Raw genomic sequence first — 18,387 nt, forward strand, 5'->3', positions numbered from 1 at the left:
GAGGAGAAAAAAAAACTCAGAACTCCTTTTCTTTTAATCCCACTTCTGCAATGCATTAACTATTCATGGCCTGGCATACTGTTATGATCCCAATGGCAAGGGATCTCAGAGATTAAGCAAAGTCTGCAAACAAATACCAGCTCATAGGGAAGTGGTAACTAGGCTGACCATATAGCTGATCCTAGCACAAACACTAACAGTAGCCGGGGAACGTGCCTACGTTGATCCTAGACGTCTCGCGCCAGCCGGAGAACTAACTAACCCTATCAGGGAAAATAAGACCTCTCTTGCCTCCAGAGAAAAGACCCCAAAGAAATACAAGCCCCCAACAAATAATAACGGTGAGGCAAGAAGAAAAGACAAACGTAAGAATGAACTAGATTTTAGCAAAGAGAGGCCCACTGACTAAATAGCAGAAGATAGTAAGATGACTTATATGGTCAGCAAAAAACCCTGCAAAATATCCACGCTGAATATCCAAGAACCCCCAAACCGACTAACGGTGAGGGGGGAGAATATCAGCCCCCTAGAGCTTCCAGCGATATGAGGAATCACATTTTGTACAAGCTGGACAAAAATAAGAACAATGCAAATAAACAAAAGTAAGAAAGCAGGACTTAGCTTATCTTGCAAAGAACCAGGACCTGAAGACAGGAGCAAACAGAAATGAACTGATTACAACGATGCCAGGCACTGGACTGAGAATCCAGGAAGTTTAAATAGCAACACCCCAGGCCTAACGAAGCAGGTGAGTACCAACCTGGTAAAAGACAATCCAAGTGCCAAATCACTAGTGACCACAAGATGAGAGACAGATGCCACACACAGGACTGGCACGGAGGCAGACTTGCCAAGATTTATCTCCCACTAACTATTTTTTTTTTTTAAAAGGGAGAATTTACCACCAAAAAAACAAAAAGGCCCAGTATTACACACACACTGCTTTTCGGTGGGACACAATGAGAGAAAGATGCCACACACAGGACTGGCACGGAGGCAGACTTGCCAAGATTTATCTCCCACTAACTATTTTTTTTTTGAAAAGGGAGAATTGAACCCCCCCCAAAAAAAAGGACCAGTATTACACACTGCTTTTCGGTGGGACACAATGAGAGACAGATGCCACACACAGGACTGGCACGGAGGCAGACTTGCCAAGATTTATCTCCCACTAACTATTTTTTTTTTTTAAAAGGGAGAATTTAACCAAAAAAAAAAAAAAAGGACCAGTATTACACACTGCTTTTCGGTGGGACACAATGAGAGACAGAGAGATAGGGGGATTCGGGGACCCTGCTATACTTACCGGTGTCCCTGGGTCCTCCTGTATCCCCTCCTGCCCGCCGGCTTCTTCATCCAGTAAGAAAATGGCGGGCGCATGTGCAGTGCGCCCACCATGATCTGCCAGCTGGCAGATAGAGGAGTTGGGGCTAAATTTAGGGTTAGGGTTAGGGTTGGGGATAAATTTAGGGTTAGGATTAGGGTTAGGGTTGGGGCTAAATTTAAGGTTAGGGTTGGGGCTAAATTTAGGGTTATGGTTAGGGTTGGGGCTAAAGTTAGGGTTAGGGTTGGGGCTGAAGTTAGGGTTAGGGTTGGGGCTAAATTTAGGGTTAGGGCTAGGGATGGGGCTAAAGTTAGGGTTGGGGCTAAAGTTAGGGCTAGGGTTGCAGCTAAAGTTAGGGTTAGAGTTGGGATTAGGGTTAGGGTTTGGATTAGGGTTGGCATTAGGGTTACGTTTGGGATTAGGGTAAAGGTTAGGGTTGGGATTAGGGTTAGGGGTGTATTGGGATTAGGGTTAGGTTTGAGGTTAGGGATGAGATTAGGATTAGGGGTGTGTTGGATTTAGGGTTCTGATTAGGGTTATGGTTAGGGTTGGGATTAGGGTTGTTTTGGGGTTAGGGTTGTGATTATCGTTAGGGTTGTGATTAGGATTATGGATCGGGTTGGGATTAGGGTTAGGGGTGTGTTGGGGTTAGGGTTGGTGTTGGAATTGGGGGGTTTCCACTGTTTAGGTACATCAGGGGGTCTCTAAATGCCACAGCCAATTTTGCTCTCCAAAAGTCAAATGGTGCTCCCTCCCTTCTGAGCTCTGCCGTGCGCCCAAACAGTGGTTTACCCCCACATATGGGGCATCAGCGTACTCAGGATAAATTGGACAACAACTTTTGGGGTCCAATTTCTCCTGTTACCCTTGTGAAAATAAAAACTTGGGGGCTAAAAAATCTTTTTTGTGGAAAAAAAATTGCTTTTTATTTTCACGATTCTGCATTATAAACTTCTGTGAAGCACTTGGGCATTCAAAGTTCTCACCACACATCTAGATAAGTTCCTTTGGGGGTCTAGTTTCCAAAATGGGGTCACTTGTGGGGAGTTTCTACTGTTTAGGTACATCAGGGGCTCTGCAAACGCAACATAACGCCCGCAGACCTTTCTATCAAAGTCTGCATTACAAAACGCCGCTCCTTCCCTTCCGAGCTCTGCCATGCGCCCAAACAGTGGTTTACCCCACATATGGGGTATCAGCCTACTCAGCATAAATTGCACAATAAATTTTGGGGTCCAATTTCTCCTGTTACCTTTGTGAAAGTAAAAATTTTGGGGTGAAAAGATCATTTTTGTGGAAAAAATATGATTTTTTTTATTTTCATGGCTCTACATTATAAACTTCTGTGAAGCAGTTGGGGGTTCATAGTGCTCACCACACATCTAGATAAGCTCTTTGGGGGGTCTAGTTTCCAAAATGGAGTCACTTGTGGGGGGGTTTCTACTGTTTAGGTACATCAGGAGCTCTGCAAATGCAACATGACGCCCGCAGACCATCCCATCAAAGTCTGCATTCCAAGCGGTGCTCCTTCCCTTCCGAGCCCCGGTGGGTGCCCAAACAGTGCCCCCCCACATAAAGGGTATCAGCGCACTCAGGACAAACTGGTCAACAGATTTGGGGGTCCAATGTCTCTTGTTAGCCTTGAGAAAATAAAAAATTGCAGGCTAAAAAATAATTTTTGAGGGAAAAAAAAAAGGATTTTTTATTTTCACGGCGGCTCTACGTTATAAATTTCTGTGAAGCACTTGGGGGTTTAAAGTGCTCACCACACATCTAGATAAGTTCCTTAAGGGGTCTAGTTTCCAAAATGTGGTCACTTGTGGGGTTTTCTACTGTTTAGGCACATCAGGGGCTCTCCAAACGCGACATGGTGTCCAATCTCAATTCCAGCCAATTCTACATTGAAAAAGTAAAATGGCACTCCTTCTCTTCCAAGCTCTGTGGTGCGCCCAAACAGTGGTTTACCCCCACATATGGGGTATCGATGTACTCAGGAGAAATTGCACAACAACTTTTGTGGTCTAATTTCTCCTGTTACCCTTGTCAAAATAAAAATTTGGGGGCAAAAAGATCATTTTTGTAGAAAAAATGCGATTTTTTATTTTCACGGCTCTACGTTATAAACTTCTGTGAAGCACCTGGGGGTTTAAAGTGCTCACCACACATCTAGATAAGTTCCTTAAGGGGTCTTGTTTCCAAAATAGTGTCACTTGTGGGGGGTTTACACTGTTTAGGCACATCAGGGGCTCTCCAAACGCGACATGGCATCCGATCTCAATTCCAGCCAATTCTACATTGAAAAAGTAAAATGGCACTCCTTCTCTTCCAAGCTCTGTGGTGCGCCCAAACAGTGGTTTACCCCCACATATGGGGTATCGACGTTCTCAGGAGAAATTGCACAACAACTTTTGTGGTCTAATTTCTCCTGTTACCCTTGTGAAAATAAGAATTTGTGGGCGAAAAGATCATTTTTGTGTAAACAAATGCGATTTTTTATTTTCACGGCTCTACTTTATAAACTTCTGTGAAGCACTTGGGTGCTCAAAGTGCTCACCACACATCTAGATAAGTTCCTTAATTGGTCTAGTTTCCAAAATGGTGTCACTTGTGGAGTGTTTCCACTGTTTAGGCACATCAGGGGCTCTCTAAGGGCATGTTCACACTTTGCAGATTTTGCTGCGGATTTTTCCGCAGCGGATTTGGAAAAACCGCATTGAAAAACCGCTGCGGTTTTCCCTGCGGATTTTCCTGCAGTTTCTTTTGCGGATTCCTCTGCGGGTTTTCAACAGCACTTTCCTATTGGTGCATGTTGAAAACCGCTGCGGAATCCGCAGAAAGAAGTGACATGCTCCTTCTTTTTTTCCGCAGCAATTCCGCGCGGATTTTAAAGGGATTTTCCGCAAAGTGGGCACAGCGGTTTTTGTTTTCCATAGGGTAACATTGTACTGTACCCTGCATGGAAAACTGCTGCGGATCCACAGCGTCAAATCCGCAGCGGATCCGCAGCAAAAACCACAAAGTGTGAACATAGCCTAAACGTGACATGGAATCCGATCTCAATTCCAGCCAATTCTGCATTGAAAAAGTCAAACGGCGCTCCTTCTCTTCCAAGCTCTGCGGTGCGCCCAAACAGTGGTTTACCCCCACATATGGGGTATCGGCATATTCAGGAGAAATTGCACAACAAAATTTCTGTTTTTACACTTGTGAAAATAAAAAAAAATGGTTCTGAAGTAAAATGTTTGCAAAAAAAAGTTAAATGTTCATTTTTTCCTTCCACATTGTTTCAGTTCCTGTGAAGCACGTAAAGGGTTAATAAACTTCTTGAATGTGGTTTTGAGTACCTTGAGGGGTGCAGTTTTTAGAATGGTGTCACACTTGGTTATTTTCTATCATATAGACCCCTCAAAATGACTTCAAATGTGATGTGGTCCCTAAAAAAAAATGGTGTTGTAAAAATGAGAAATTGCTTGTCAAATTTTAACCCTTATAACTCCCTAACGAAAAAAAACTTTGTTTCCAAAATTGTGCTCATGTAAAGTAGATATGTGGGAAATGTTGTTTATTAACTATTTTTGTGCCATATCTCTCTGATTTAAGGGCATAAAAATACAAAGTTTGAAAATTGCAAAATTTTAAAAATTTTCGCCATATTTCCGTGTTTTTCATAAATAATCGCAAGTAATATCGAAGAAATGTTACCACTAACATGAAGTACAATATGTCATGAAAAAACAATCTGAGAATCAGCAGGATCTGTTAAAGCGTTCCAGAGTTATAACCTCATAAAATGAGTGGTCAGAATTGTAAAAATTAGCTCGGTCATGAAGTACCAAATTGGCTCTGTCACTAAGGGGTTAAAAGACAGTGCGGAAAGACAAACAACAAAATGTCAGACATGACAGACTCAAATTTGGTGGGTAAGTGAATCAGGGAAAGTTTCACAGATATAAATATACCTAAGTATATAGTATACAAACAGCCCTGTAGTGATCATGCATATAGGGCCGGCTCCAGGTTTTTGAGGGCCCCATGCGAAAGAGTCTCAGTGGCCCCTTTAACACATACCATGATTCATGATGCACAGATACAGCAGAGAAATATAGGTACGGTACAATGCCAGATTTCACTTCTTACATGAGTGATAGCTATTGTAAATTCTACAATACCATATAGCCAGGGCCGTATTTCCCACTAGGCACTTGAGGGCACGTGCCTAGGGCGGGACAAATTCAGGGGGGTGGCACCTGAGCAAGGTTATTTTTTTAAGTCGTGGGTCACCTCCCGACCGACCGCCCCCCAGCCCCGCGCCCCAGCCGCCCTTCCCGCCCGCCCGCCTGCCTCCCTGCCTGCCTCCCACCCTCCTTGAAGACAATACTCACCCTACTCCAGCGATGCCTGGTCTCAGCGTCTGCAGCTCGTCCTGAGTGAGCGGTCACGTGGTAACGCTCATTAAAGTCATGAATATGCGCATATTCATGACCTTAATGAGCGGTATCACATGACCGCTCACGCAGGAAGAAGGTGCTGCGCCGGGAGTTGGGACAGAGCCAGAGGGATGTCGGCGCGGCCGTGTGGTGTGGTAAAGGTGAGTATGAGGGACGGGGGGACAGGGGATGGGGTGATGAAGGAGGACGGTAAGCGGTGCCATGCAAGATGGGAGCGGGGGGGGGGGTTGAGAGATGAGCCATGCATACGGGGGGGGAATATGAGCCATGAATACAGGAGGAAGATATGAGCCATGCATACAGGGGGGAATATGAGCCATGAATACAGGAGGGGGGGAATATGAGCCATGCATACAGGAGGGGGAATATGAGCCATGCATATAGGAGGGGGGGAATATGAGCCATGCATACAGGAGGGGGAATATGAGCCATGCATACAGGAGGGGGGAAATATGAGCCATGCATACAGGGGGAATATGAGCCATGCATACAGGAGGGAGGGGATATGAGCCATGCATACAGGAGGGGGATATGAGCCATGCATATGGGATGGGAGGGAGATGAGCCATGTATACAGGAGGGGGGTCATTATACAGTATGGAGCATCATGTGTGGCCATTATACAGTATTGAGCATCATGTGGGATCATTATACAGTATGGAGAACTGTGTGGCCATTATACAGTATGGAGCATCATGTGTGGCCATTATACAGTATTGAGCATCATGTGGGATCATTATACAGTATGGAGAACTTTGTGTGGCCATTATCCATTATGGAGCATCATGTGTGGCCGTTATACAGTATGGAGCACTGTGTGGCCATTATAAAGTATGGAGCACTGTGTGGCCATTATACAGTATGGAGAACTGTGTGTGGCCATTATACAGTATGGAGCATCATGTGGTGTCATTATACAGTATGGAGCATCATGTGTGGCCATTATACAGTATGGAGCATCATGTTTGGCCATTATACAGTATTGAGCATCATGTGTGGCCATTATACAGTATGGAGCACTGTGTGGCCATATTGTTTTGTTTATAATTATTGTATATGAAACAGCGTGATCAGCAGTGCTAAATGGCTGTGGTTGGGATGTGGATATGGGTGTGACTAGTTGTGAAATGGGTGTGGTCAGAGGCGTGGCCTAAAATTTCCCTCGGCGCACTATGCGCGCTGCAAACTTTATACCTCCTTCCCTTCATCAAAAGTTGGGGGGGTATGGTACCGCATTTGCCAGATCACGGCAAGTGCCGCAAATCCCATAGGGAATGAATGAGGCCGAACGCAGTGTTGCTGTAAGTGATCCGTTACGCGGGAGATGCAGAAAAACTGCCAGATCTGCTGCAAAAGGCTACTTTCACATCAGCGATTCTTGCCAAAGTCACTGCCGATAGTGTCATACTCACCAAAGGGGGAGGCAGCACTAAAAGTACCTAGGGCAGCATAAACTCTAAATACGGCCCTGCATACAGCAGAGGGGCTTTATATAAGTCAACCCCTTATATGCCAGTTTTTGTGACCTACTCCCTCTTCCTCAGTTACCAGTAGGCATTTGCTGAACTTGCTGCAAAGAAAAAAAAACTATGGAATTAGTACAAGACAAGCATTAATATAACTGGAAACCTATAAGTTTAGTCAATTATTATATTTACAGAAGAGTTATAACTCAATAATTCTATAACCCAGGAATAATAAAGTGCAAAGATGAAAAAAAAATTGTTGAAAGGGACAAATAGTGAAGCAAATACAGAAATGCTCACCCACCACACCAGACGGACATTTCACAAATGCTTCGTCAGAGAACCTGCACATAAACGATCACTACAATGCAGAGCAGGGGTCAAGGGACCACTCTTCGTAAATTAGGGTGATCCATGTTTGAGATTTATATAAAACTCTAAAGGGTTTGTCCCATGCTCTGTCTTATGGGGCACACTGCTCCCCTGTCCATCTACATGTTAGCGGGAACGTTTACTCTTGATGATTGACGGTTTGGACCAACGCTGCAGTCCAAAAATACATGAGCACCAATGCGGCTAGAGGAGGCAGCTTTGCCTGTGAAGCATCGGAGGTGTATAGGGGGAATGAATCCGCACTCTTTGCCTAGGAAACTGGCCACTGCGGACAGACTAGCGAATACCAACCACTAGAGCTCTAGACCCATTACCAAGAAAATAGTGGCACAGATATATCTTTTAAAAAATCCTTTATTTAAGCTGGAAATAACATATTTCATGTGCACATGTTGGAAAATATAAAAAACAATATAATAGGTGACATATATATAAAAATCAATCACTAATATATAAAAACCAAAAATAGGCATAGGTTGCACCACATAAGGAAGGGTTAATCTCAGGGCTCTCATCTAGGACTATAAATTTTTTGTGTATCACAAGTGATAAACAATTATAAAATCAATAGTGTAAAAAATATATAATAAGAATATTCCCCACAAGAACAACACGTGGGTTTAAAGCCTGTGCAACAGTGCTATGTGCAATGTGCAAAACTGAACAAATAAAGTGCTGAGTGCAAGAATCCAATAGTCCAAAGATATATATGGGAGTACCTGTACCTTTTATGGCGTCACCAGGATCCAAACAATGCGCACCCCAACGCACGTTTCGGATTTAGAATCCTTCGTCAGGGGGTGGCAGATGATAATATCAAGGGGTTTATATATCATAGGGTAATCCGACGTCAGACGCCGGAGTAGTATGCGGCGCAGGCGCCAACGAACAAATCCGGTAGTCCCCGCCCACCGCATCACGTGGTCGGACGCACAGGAACTGAGTACCAGGCGTTTCCTAGGCCACAGAGACACAAAGAGCAGGGACGGCGAATCGCCGAGAGCGCATGCGCACAACACTGGCATGCTGATGTGGGTAAACAACAGGGCCAGATCAGGAGACATGTGAAATATGGTATGTGACCAAACGGACTATATTTCTGGAACAGAGCAGATAGAATAAATGACTAGAGATCGCTAAACAAGTGGCCAAAGGTAAACCAATATGTTACCATTCGCTAGATACATATTAAGGTGCAATCCACAGCGTTATGGATCAAATGAACCCCTTGCATATCAGTTAAAGGGAAAACCACGATTAGGATTGCAGCTACTGTGGGAGACAAAAAGAAGGAAAAGAAAAGAACAGAAAAAAGGGGGGAGGGGACTCAATGCCATGAATTAGTGCATTGTGCATCTGGAGGTGCTGGATGAGCATAGATCGTTATAGGGGGATCTAATTAGAAAATAGAAAAAAAAATATCAATCCATGTGCATCAATACCATGAAACAATGTAATGTGCATCAGGAGGTACTGGATGAGCATGGATTATTATAGGGGAACCCAATTAGAAAGAGAGTAGTACATATATATGTGTATATCTAACACATCAATATAAATTAATTAATGTGTATACAGTGTGTGTCAGAGAGTGCTGTATGGGGCTACCTAATTAATGCAGAAAAATGAAATTAAATTGATAAAAAAGAAAAAAACGAAAGGTGCTCAATACATCATGCTTCAAAAAATACTGGATGAGCGTGATCAATACGGGGGAAGCAGTTTGAAAGAAGAAAATTACATATGTTTACATCTAACATCTCGCTGTAACTCAGTTGGTGCGTATATACAATAGTATATCAAGGAGTTATATTAGTCTAAATCTTTATAAAGGAAAAAATGAACACATAATATGTGTATCTGGTAATTCGTACATATATACGCCAAAAAGAAGATCATAGTGATCCAACTAAATACCGCTGGCGCCATATATAAAAAATAAAAAATAAGGGGTAATGTAACTCCCCTAAGATATATAAATAAAAAAGGTGCCAACAACAATCACTTAGTTACCAAGAGGTATAAATTAAATAGCGATACACCACGTTAATAAGAAGTAAGAACAAGGAACAAGAGGGGGGGGGAGGGAGGGGAAGGGGGGGGAAGGGAAAAGAAGGAGACAAAAAGACAAAAAGAAGGGGGGAGGGGGGAGGGGAAGAAGAAGAGGGAGGGGAAGGAGGGGGGGGGGGAAAGGGGGGGGGAGAAAAGAAAATGGAATAGGAATATGTCTTCCAAAAGAAATTATAAATTACTATTTGGTCATATCTACCCATATAATTAGGCCTTCAAGTGGCATATCATGCATAAAGGAGTTCAGGATCAACTATGTCAATCCCAGAAAAGACAACCAAATAACTAAGATACCATAAGAAGTGAAATAACATGATTTAACATATAATGCCGATCTCCATATTCATTTTCATTTTTCAGATCTAGAAGATGGTCCAATCTTTCATCGTTGCATGAAACACATTTTCCAAAAGTTCAATAACGGATGAATTTCACTTGCAGATGGATCAACCATACGACCATGACAACTTCAATGAAGGTAAGTACAATCTAAAATTTCAGAATTCAAAATGATCAATAAATTGAAAATATAAATCAACATATGCATACATGCACACATACATATATATATACATATATACACATCTGCATATTCACATTTACATTACTTCAAGTGTATACCCACATATAGAAGATAAAAAGATAAAATATAAAAAGATATAAAAATATAAAAAGATAAAACGCCTTGATTAAAACTTAAGGGTTTACAGAAAGGGGGCAAAGCTTAGGTTTTCATTCAGGCCAAGTGGGGAAACAGTATCTAACACCCATATCCACCTGGCCTCCATTTTAGCCAAAGGAATACTCACCTTGCCAACTCTTTCATTCTGTTTAATCATATCAATGCCTGTCACTTTCAAGAGTGAGGCATCACAATTGTGGTGGATCTTGAAATGCCTAGGGATCGTTTTTAGTAACGAAATCTCCTCAACTTCCTTTGCGGCCAAAATGCCCAGAACGTGTTCTCTGGTACGAATCTTAAGTTGTCGTGTAGTGAGTCCCACGTAAATGAGAGAACAGGGACAAGTCGCGTAATATACTACGGCCTTGGATGTACAATTTATAGTATGTTTAATTTTGTAACTGACCGTACCCTTTGAATTACTAAATTCTTGGGCTCTTTGAATATTGGGGCAGGCCACACATTTCCCGCATGGTTTGCATCCTGTTTGTACCTTAGGACAAGATGGGAAAGGGGGAAGGGGGGTTATCTTGTATGTATAGTGACTTTGTACAAGGCAATCCCTTAAGGCCCCGTCTCACATAGCGATTTACCAACGATCACGACCAGCGATATGACCTGGCCGTGATCGTTGGTAAGTCGCTGTGTGGTCGCTGGGGAGCTGTCACACAGACAGCTCTCTCCAGCGATCAACGATCAGGGGAACGACTTCGGCATCGTTGAAACTGTCTTCAACGATGCCGAAGTCCCCCTGCAGCACCCGGTAACCAGGGTAAACATCGGGTTACTAAGCGCAGGGCCGCGCTTAGTAACCCGATGTTTACCCTGGTTACCAAAAAAAACAAACAGTACATACTCGCCTTTCGGTGTCCAGGTCCCTTGCCGTCTGCTTCCTGCTCTGACTGAGCCGCCGTACAGCGAGAGCAGAGCGCAGCGGTGACGTCACTGCTGTGCTCTCACTTCTCACTGTACGGCCGGGAGTCAGTGAGAGCAGGAAGCAGACGGCAAGGGACCTGACGGACATCAGAAGGCGAGTATGTACTGTTTGTTTTTTTTTACATTTACGCTGGTAACCAGGGTAAACATCGGGTTACTAAGCGCGGCCCTGCGCTTAGTAACCCGATGTTTACCCTGGTTACCAGTGAAGACATCGCTGGATCGGTGTCACACACACCGATTCAGCGATGTCAGCGGGGCCTCAACGACCAAAAAAAGGTCCAGGCCATTCCGACACGACCAGCGATCTCGCAGCAGGGGCCTGATCGCTGGTACGTGTCACACATAGCGAGATCGCTATGGAGGTCGCTGTTGCGTCACAAAACTAGTGACTCAGCAGCGATCTCGCTAGCGATCTCGCTATGTGAGACGGGGGCTTTAGATTCCTAGACCTCCTATAAGTAATGTTGGGTTCCTCTCCAATGTATTTGCACAAGATGGGATCCGACTGTAAGATCGACCATGATTTGGCCATACAAGACCGCATTAAATCAGCCTGGCCATGATATTGCATAATATACCTCATCGGTTGGTTAGAAACAGAGGTTTTGTTTGAATATAGAGCTTGATGTCTAGTTGTATGTCTGGCACGATTATATGCTTTTCTTACAGAGCGTTTACTGTACCCTCTTTCTAGGAATCTCATTTTTAGATCCTCAGCTTGCATTTCAAAATCTATCTCATCAGAACAGATCCTCCTTAAGCGTAAAAATTGTCCTGTTGGTATGGACCGGATCATAGCTGGAGGGTGTGCCGAGGTTGCATGGAGTAGAGAACTTAAAACTCCATCAACCTCATCCAATCCACAAATATGTGATGTGTCTGGTGCCTCCTCCTCCGCCCTGTCTATGACCTCAATTGTTTCTACGCCTAAGCGGAAGAGAGAACCACGCTACACGGCCGCAAAAAGACCTTATGGGTACTCTCCAGAAAAATCGAGAAATAATTTGAAGGTAATCAATCTAAGTTCACATAATCTATCACCCATTGAGATTGATATCTTAAGCCGTGGTCTAATGTTCTGCCCGACAGCGCAATTTGATTGTTTTACTGCGGTCAAAGATTTACATTTATTTGCGAGAAAGTTGGTTTTTAAAAAATATTTTCATAATGAGAATTTATTACAAATGTTTCCAACAGAGGCGGAGCAGGAGGCATTAGCCGTCCTACATGAACTGGCACAAGAACATAATGAAACAGAGGAAGGTAAGATCCCTAAGTCAATTCAGCCAAAATCCAAGAAATTTCCACCCTTGTCAGCCTACCCTGCAATTGATGTGTTTGTGAAGATGGTAAGTAAAGACTTTGAAAAAATACCTCTTTATTCTAACACTGACAATCTCAATAGAGAGGAGAGATTGGCTCTGAAAAAATTGCAGGAAATGGAAGATGTAGTGATCAAATCGGCTGACAAGGGTGGAAATATAGTTATTTGGCCAAAGACGTTGTATGAGGGTGAGGCCCTTAGACAGTTGAGAGATGTGAGATGTTATAAAAAACTAACATTTAATCCTCTGGACAAGTTTAAATCAGAACTTACATCTGTCCTGAAAATGGCATGTGACAATGAGGTAATCACTAAGGAATTATTTGCAGCCCTCCAAGTATCAGAATTTATGGTACCAACATTATATGTGCTACCAAAGGTTCATAAAAACCAAGTGACTCCCCCAGGTAGGCCAATTATCTCTGACTGCGGGAATTACCTTGAAAATGTAAATACGTTTGTGGATGCTAAACTGCAGCCATTAGTAGAAGAATTACCATCGTTTATAAAGGATACGACAGAATTCTTGAAAAAAGTAGATGGGTTATGTATTGATAATGACACATTGTTGGTGTCATGTGATGTAGAATCCTTATACACCAACATACGTCATACTGATGGGATTAAAGCAGTTCAGCACTTTGTACAAACCTCACCCATGTCCATTCCTATGAACAAATTTGTGGTCCAATTGCTTGAGTTCTCGTTATCGCACAACTTCTTTTTATTTAAGGGGTCCCTCTACCTACAGCTCCAAGGCACTGCAATGGGTGCTTCTTTTGCACCGGCTTATGCCAATTTATTCTTGGGGTTGTGGGAGATGGACCTCTTTATGTCAGGTCAGATACAGTCGATGGAGCGTGTCCTTATGTGGACACGCTACATCGATGATATTTTTCTGATCTGGCAGGGATCAGCTGATACTCTGAAAGAGTTCATGACAGTGTTGAATCAGAATAACTACAACATACATTTAACCTACAAATTTGATCATAAAATGATTGAATTTTTGGATGTCAGTATTCAGAAGGGTGATGATGGATGCTTACATACTGACCTCTATAGAAAGACTACTTCAGTAAATTCTCTACTCCATGCAACCTCGGCACACCCTCCAGCTATGATCCGGTCCATACCAACAGGACAATTTTTACGCTTAAGGAGGATCTGTTCTGATGAGATAGATTTTGAAATGCAAGCTGAGGATCTAAAAATGAGATTCCTAGAAAGAGGGTACAGTAAACGCTCTGTAAAAAAAGCATATAATCGTGCCAGACATACAACTAGACATCAAGCTCTATATTCAAACAAAACCTCTGTTTCTAACCAACCGGTGAGGTATATTACGCAATATCATGGCCAGGCTGATTTAATGCGGTCTTGTATGGCCAAATCATGGTCGATCTTACAGTCGGATCCCATCTTGTGCAAATACATTGGAGAGGAACCCAACATTACTTATAGGAGGTCTAGGAATATAAGGGATTGCCTTGTACAAAGTCACTATACATACAAGATAACCCCCCTTCCCCCTTTCCCATCTTGTCCTAAGGTACAAACAGGATGCAAACCATGCGGGAAATGTGTGGCCTGCCCCAATATTCAAAGAGCCCAAGAATTTAGTAATTCAAAGGGTACGGTCAGTTACAAAATTAAACATACTATAAATTGTACATCCAAGGCCGTAGTATATTACGCGACTTGTCCCTGTTCTCTCATTTACGTGGGACTCACTACTCGACAACTTAAGATTCGTACCAGAGAACACGTTCTGGGCATTTTGGCCGCAAGGAAGTTGAGGAGATTTCGTTACTAAAAACGATCCCTAGGCATTTCAAGATCCACCACAATTGTGATGCCTCACTCTTGAAAGTGATAGGCATTGATATGATTAAACAGAATGAAAGAGGAGGCAAGGTGAGTATTCCTTTGGCTAAAATGGAGGCCAGGTGGATATGGGTGTTAGATACTGTTTCCCCACTTGGCCTGAATGAAAACCTAAGCTTTGCCCCCTTTCTGTAAACCCTTAAGTTTTAATCAAGGCGTTTTATCTTTTTATATTTTTACTAGATGGCAGCCCGATTCTAAAGAATCGGGAGTCTAGAATCCATATATACTTTATTTATTCAAATGTAAGAATAATACAATTAATAAATAATAGTAAGAAAGAACAAAAAATGGCTGCACTCACCAGTCTTGACAATTCTTGACAGTACGGCACATTTCTGATTGGTCGCTCGCGGCAGGCGGCAACCAATCAGAAAAGTGCCGCGCACCACGAAGGCATATTTCTTTGTCCACCCTGAGCGGGTGTAGGACGCTGGTGACGTCACTTATCTCCGGACATTATCTCCGGACAAAGCCACGGAAGTTGGCACAAATTGCCGGAAGTAGTATTCTAGGCAATTATATATTAGATTTTAATGTTATCAGTGTTTACCTTTGAACGTTTATATTGTATTGTCCTGTCACCAGCCATGTGTACGATTATCGGCCGAAAGCCTCTCTGGAACCAATAATCACCCCATGTAAAGGTATCTTTATAAGTTAAAGATTCAGAATACTATGACTTTTATCATATCCTGAACAGTCAAGTTTTTTATGAACCGTTAAGGTTTTCTGGTTGAAGTAAAAAAAACTCTGAGTGTTTACAGTTTGAAACCATAAAATGTTGAAAAATTATGTCATTCTTGAGTATATCACTCAATGGTGCTCATAAACGTGTCAAATTTGATCTATAATATACTTTAATATACGTTACTTTAATCTTTAATATACTTAAGAACAGGGCCCCAGACATCACACAGGGGGTCTGAAACACCGCACAGTGGTCCAAAATATCGCTGTGCTCTGCCTGGGGCCCCATATGCTGCCTGGGGCCCCTGTGCTCTGCCTGGGGCCCCATATGCTGCCTGGGGCCCCTGTGCTCTGCCTGGGGCCACTGTGCTCTGCCTGGGGCCCCATAGGCTGCCTGGGGCCCCTGTGCTCTGCCTGGGACCACTGTGCTCTGCCTGGGGCCCCATATGCTGCCTGGGGCCCCTGTGCTCTGCCTGGGGCCACTGTGCTCTGCCTGGGGCCCCATATGCTGCCTGGGGCCCCTGTGTTCTGCCTGGGTGTAGGACACTGGTGACGTCACTTATCTCCGGACATTAGCTCCGGACATTAGCTCCGGACATTATCTCCAGACATTAGCTCCGGACATTATCTCCGGACATTAGCTCCGGACAAAGCCACGGAAGTTGGCACAAATTGCAGGAAGTAGTATTCTAGGCAATTATATATTAGATGGGCATTTCCTGAAGGAAATACATGGTGCTTGAACAGCGCTACCAGCTTTACAGCAGCACTTTTCACACACGGGACTGGGGGGCGCGCTTACTTTTGCACCCGGGGCCGGGGGCACGCTTACTTTTGCACCCGGGGGCGCACTTACTTTTGCACCCGGAGGCGCACTTACTTTTGCACCCGGGGGCGCACTTACTTTTGCACCCGGGGGCGCACTTACTTTTGCACCCGGGGGCGCACTTACTTTTGCACCCGGGGGCGCACTTACTTTTGAACCCGGGGGCGCACTTACTTTTGCACCCGGGGGCGCACTTACTTTTGCACCCGGGGGCGCACTTACTTTTGCACCCGGGGGCGCACTTACTTTTGCACCCGGGGGCGCACTTACTTTTGGGGCCGCACTTACTTTTGCACCCGGGGGTGCACTTACTTTTGGGGCCGCACTTACTTTTGGTGGGCGGGGCCCCTCGGCCTCCGATTTGGTGGGCGGGGCCCCTCGGCCTCCGATTTGGTGGGCGGGGCCCCTCGGCCTCCGATTTGGTGGGCGGGGCCCCTCGGCCTCCGATTTGGTGGGCGGGGCCCCTCGGCCTCCGATTTGGTGGGCGGGGCCCCTCGGCCTCTGATTTGGTGGGCGGGGCCCCTTGGCCTCCGATTTGGTGGGCGGGGCCCCTCGGCCTCCGATTTGGTGGGTGGGGCCCCTCGGCCTCCGATTTGGTGGGCGGGGCCCCTCGGCCTCCGATTTGGTGGGCGGGGCCCCTCGGCCTCCGATTTGGTGGGCGGGGCCCCTCGGCCTCCGATTTGGTGGGCGGGGCCCCTCGGCCTCCGATTTGGTGGACGGGGCCCCTCGGCCTCCGATTTGGTGGGCGGGGCCAGGCCCCTCGGCCTCTGATTTGGTGGGCGGGGCCCCTTGGCCTCCGATTTGGTGGGCGGGGCCCCTCGGCCTCCGATTTGGTGGGTGGGGCCCCTCGGCCTCCGATTTGGTGGGCGGGGCCCCTCGGCCTCCGATTTGGTGGGCGGGGCCCCTCGGCCTCCGATTTGGTGGGCGGGGCCCCTCGGCCTCCGATTTGGTGGGCGGGGCCCCTCGGCCTCCGACTTGGTGGGCGGCGTCCCTCGGCCTCCGATTTGGTGTGCGGGGACCCTCGGCCTCCGATTTGGTGGGCGGGGACCCTCGGCCTCCGATTTGGTGGGCGGGGCCCCTCGGCCTCCGATTTGGTGGGAGGGGCCCTTCGGCCTCCGATTTGGTGGGCGGGGCCCCTCGGCCTCCGATGTGGTGGGCGGGGCCCTTCGGCCTTCGATGTGGTGGGCGGGGACCCCCGGCCTCCGATTTGGTGGGCGGGGACCCTCGGCCTTCGATTTGGTGGGCGGGGACCCTCGGCCTCCGATTTGGTGGGCGGAGACCCTCGGCCTCCGATTTGGTGGGCGGGGCCCCTCGGCCTCCGATTTGGTGGGCGGGGCCCCTCGGCCTCCGATTTGGTGGGCGGGGCCCCTCGGCCTCCGATTTGGTGGGCGGGGCCCCTCGGCCTCCGATTTGGTGGGCGGGGCCCCTCGGCCTCCGATTTGGTGGGCGGGGCCCCTCGGCCTCCGATTTGGTGGGCGGGGCCCCTCGGCCTCCGATTTGGTGGGCGGGGCCCCTCGGACTCCAATTTGGTGGGCGGGGCCCCTCAGCCTCCGATTTGGTGGGCGGGGCCAGGCCCCTCTGCCTCCGCTTTGGTGGGCGGGGCCCCTCGGCCTCCGCTTTGGTGGGCGGGGCCGCTCGGCCTCCGCTTTGGTGGGCGGGGACTCTCGGCCTCCGATTTGGTAAGCGGGGACCCTCGGCCTCCGATTTGGTGGGCGGGGACCCTCGGCCTCCGATTTGGTGGTCGGGGACCCTCGGCCTCCGCTTTGGTGGGCGGGGCCCCTCGGCCTCCGACTTGGTGGGTGGGGTCCCTCGGCCTCCGATTTGGTGTGTGGGGACCCTCGGCCTCCGATTTGGTGTGCGGGGACCCTCGACCTCCGCTTTCGTGGGCGGGGCCCCTCGACCTTCGATTTGGTGGGCGGGGCTCCTCGGCCTCCGATTTGGTGGGCGGGGACCCTCGGCCTCCGATTTGGTGGGCGGGGACCCTCGGCCTCCGATTTGGTGGGCGGGGACCCTCGGCCTCCGCTTTGGTGGGTGGGGCCCCTCGGCCTCCAATTTGGATGGCGGGGACCCTCGGCCTCCAATTTGGTGGGCGGGGACCCTCGGCCTCCGATTTGGTGGGCGGGGACCCTCGGCCTCCAATTTGGATGGTGTGGACCCTCGGCCTCCAATTTGGTGGGCGCGGACCCTCGGCCTCCGATTTGGTGGGCGGGGACCCTCGGCCTCCGATTTGGTGGGCGGGGACCCTCGGCCTCCGATTTGGTGGGCGGGGCCCCTCGGCCTCCGATTTGGTTGGCGGGGCCCCTCGGCCTCCGATTTGGTGGGCGGGGCCCCTCGGCCT

Source organism: Ranitomeya variabilis, chromosome 4 (genome assembly GCF_051348905.1).
Source record: "Ranitomeya variabilis isolate aRanVar5 chromosome 4, aRanVar5.hap1, whole genome shotgun sequence".
NCBI classification, from domain to species: domain Eukaryota; kingdom Metazoa; phylum Chordata; class Amphibia; order Anura; family Dendrobatidae; genus Ranitomeya; species Ranitomeya variabilis.